The sequence below is a fragment of the Nannospalax galili genome, unplaced genomic scaffold, assembly GCF_000622305.1.
Source record: "Nannospalax galili isolate Female #2095 unplaced genomic scaffold, S.galili_v1.0 scaffold239, whole genome shotgun sequence".
In the NCBI taxonomy this organism is placed as follows: Eukaryota; Metazoa; Chordata; class Mammalia; order Rodentia; family Spalacidae; genus Nannospalax; species Nannospalax galili.
In genome coordinates, this window is record NW_008343017.1 from 95334 (window position 1) to 98441 (window position 3108).

A 3108-nucleotide genomic window follows, 5' to 3' on the forward strand; every position below is an offset into this window, starting at 1 on the left:
ATAATCTTGTGAGATACATATTGTAACTATTACTCTAATTTTACAGGGAAGTCAGTGAGGCCAAAGGAGCCTTGTAACTTGCAACAGGGTTTAGGATGGTGGGGGATCTGAATGCAGGTAATTTCAACCAACACTCTTTTTTTTTTAAAAAAAAACATTTTATTTATTATTTTTATGTGTATGCATGTATTGCCTGCATGTAGGTAAGTGCACCCGTGTCATGCAATGCCCATGGAAGACAGAAGAGGCTGTCAGATCCCTTGGAACTAGAGTTATGGACAGTTGTTAGCTGCCACGTGGGTGCTGGGATTTGAACCTGGGTCTTCTGCAGGAACAGTCAGTGTTCTTAACTGCTGAGCCATCTCTCCAGCTCCAGAACCCACATTCTTTTTAACCACTTGGCTGCAATGGACTTCAGAAGATGATGGCTCTTATCAGGGAAGCAGACTCCTGGAAAAGATACCACTCTATGCTCTGTCACTGTCTCCTCTGACCAACCATCATAAAATCAGAGCATGTTGAGCTTCGGCTGCAATGGACTTCAGAAGACAATGGCTCTTATCAGGGAAGCAGACTCCTGGAAAAGATACCACTCTATGCACTGTCACTGTCTCCTCTGACCAACCATCATAAAATCAGAGCATGTTGAGCTTCCTGATATCTGGGGTAAGCTGGTCCTGGCAGAGCAGGCTGGTATTTTGCTCAGTTTCTAGATTCACTGTAGTAGTCATGGATCAGAGAGCAAGTCTGCTGATGCCTGCTATGCTACTCAGCATCCACAGTTCAGCCACTTGTACAGAGTGTGCTCTCCTTACATGCTTCCCAGCCCTGCCATCGGGAGGCTTGACAATCATCAACATGTCTGGCAATCAGCTGCCAAACACCTGCTCTGTGTGAGGAAACCCAGGCTCTAGAGTTAAAAGCCAGAAATGGAAGAGACTTATTACAGAACATTTAATCTAACCTTTCAGTTTTTAACTGCAGAAACTGAGGCAGCCTGCCAAGGTCTCACTCTGCTTAGTAGCAGTGTAGAGAGCAGAGGCCAGGTCTCCTAACAGCAGAGCGTGCTTTCCTTGCTTGGCTGTACTGGGCAGTGGCAGCTGGCAGCACAAAGAGCTTTTCCTTTTGACTGCTGGGTCTCTCATTGCCTCACCCTGGGGATCTGGGCACAGGTCACTCATTGAACCCCATGGCTCTATGTGTACAGAAGGCAAGCTCTTCCACATCGGGGAAATAGGCTCCCCAGCCTGTGTACAGAAAGGATCCTCAGAGAATCATTCATCCCGACCATCCCCCTCCCACTCCTTGCCTGAAACTTAATTAATCATGTTGCATCTGGATCCAGACAAGACAATAGTGGGGATGTGTTTTTGGTTAGGAACTGAAGCTGCATTCACAGAGGAATGTTGATTAGTTAGTGGTCGGTATCATTTTTCATGCCTTTTTAAGTTACAAAAAATTTTAATATCAAAGCATTTCTCCCTGCACCACACGTATCTATTTCTCATAAGTGCATTCTGCTGGCATAATTTTCTTTTCCTTCCTGCAGGCTCTGTTTATGAGATGATCCATCAGGTTGTCTCCATCCAGCCCTTCAGCAAGCCATAGGCGTTCCAGGTGAGCTGCGAGCTGCAGGCCTTTCCCCATGTGGAAGGGATGGGGAAGGGCGGCTAAGGCTAGGGTAATTGTTGATCAGAGAAGCAGCATCTTTTCACTGTACAGAAAGCAACCTCTCCCTCTAGGATGCCCTGAGTCTCCATTGTAAATGCTGCTGCCCTTTAGTGGTGGACCTGGACAGTGAGGAAAATGGCCCAAACCTTCCAATCTGTGAATTTTGAGGTCAGTTTGAATGCCTGACTTCATTCTTCAATTCTGTTGTAGGAAAATGCCCTCAGTCTGGGAAACCTAGTGCAGGAAGCATGTCTTAATGTGTACAACATGCCCATGTGTGTAGAACATGTCAAGTCACAGATGGTAAGTCATGGCAGATCAGTAATGTTGAAAACATGTAGTGGGGCCGGAAATCTGTCTGCCTGACCAGCCCTCAAGCTAGACTTCCCTTTCAGACAGAGGTGATGGAAGAGTCATAGAAGACAGTAAGGTGCTTCTTCCTTCTGGTCAAGGGCCTCTCCTGCTGAGTTCCAAGCCTAATGCAGGCATCAAAGTGTGCAGCTGACTGAGGGAAGGGACAGCAAAAGCAGCAGGCTCTAAGATGGTCAGATGCAGGCTGACCTTCTTCCCACCCTGACACCATCAGGTTACTGTCACTGGTTCCCTATTACTAGTGATCTAAGGGATGGGAAGGCTTGTTACTAGAAAAGCTGACTTCTCTGGGGAAAACCAGGGGATTTGATGCCTGTTAGGGTCATGTTGATTTCCAAAGCTACTCTGATCAGCTGAGGTAGTATTTGCCTTGACCTGAGCCCAGAAACCACTTTGATCTGCAAATGCTATTCCTGACTCCAGCAGAGAAGATGCATTCTGGGTAAGGTACTAAAGCTGGTGATTGACCCGGAGACCCAGAGTGCTCTGGGACAACCAAACAATAAACTCTTGTTCCCAGAAACCAACTGATTAGTTAAATATTAATTATTCAGAAAATAAAGGGCTGCTTGCAGGCATTAAGCTGGAGGAATGGTTTCATCCAGGCCTCACCTTTGCGGTTTGCTTCAATTTGATATCATTCTTTGCCTATTCCCCAGGCCTCTTACTTGGGATTGGCCAAGGACTAGAGTGATTCTGAGATACAATGCTCTCAGACACAGAGAAAGCTTTTAGCAACAGAAGCGTACATGGTATGAAGCAGGGGTTAGCAAACTTCAGCTTGTGGGCCAAATTTGGCTCATTGTCTGCCTCTGTGAGTGGTTTTATTGTAGCACAGCCACATGTATTTGTTATACTATTGCTTATAGTATATTGTATATAGTATATAGTATATTGCTTATAGTATATTGCTAAAAAGGGGTCAAGACAGAGACTGTGACCTGCAACTCCTACAGTGTTTACAGCTTGCCTCTTTGAAAGAACTTGTTCTAGTATAAAAAGTTTTCCCATTTCCAAGTGGAGAACTGATGATGAATAGGAAGTATGCTCAGATCTCCCTTCCTC

The 3108-nt window shown here is 45.5% G+C and overlaps 1 long non-coding RNA gene across 1 annotated transcript; it reads left to right on the forward strand.

Annotated features, from left to right (window-relative positions):
- Nucleotides 1–1265: 1265 nt before the first annotated feature.
- Nucleotides 1266–1945, forward strand: LOC115071373. Its single transcript, XR_003850458.1, has 3 exons — nt 1266–1420; nt 1550–1617; nt 1882–1945. It is a non-coding gene; the product is annotated as an uncharacterized LOC115071373 (long non-coding RNA).
- Nucleotides 1946–3108: the final 1163 nt, after the last annotated feature.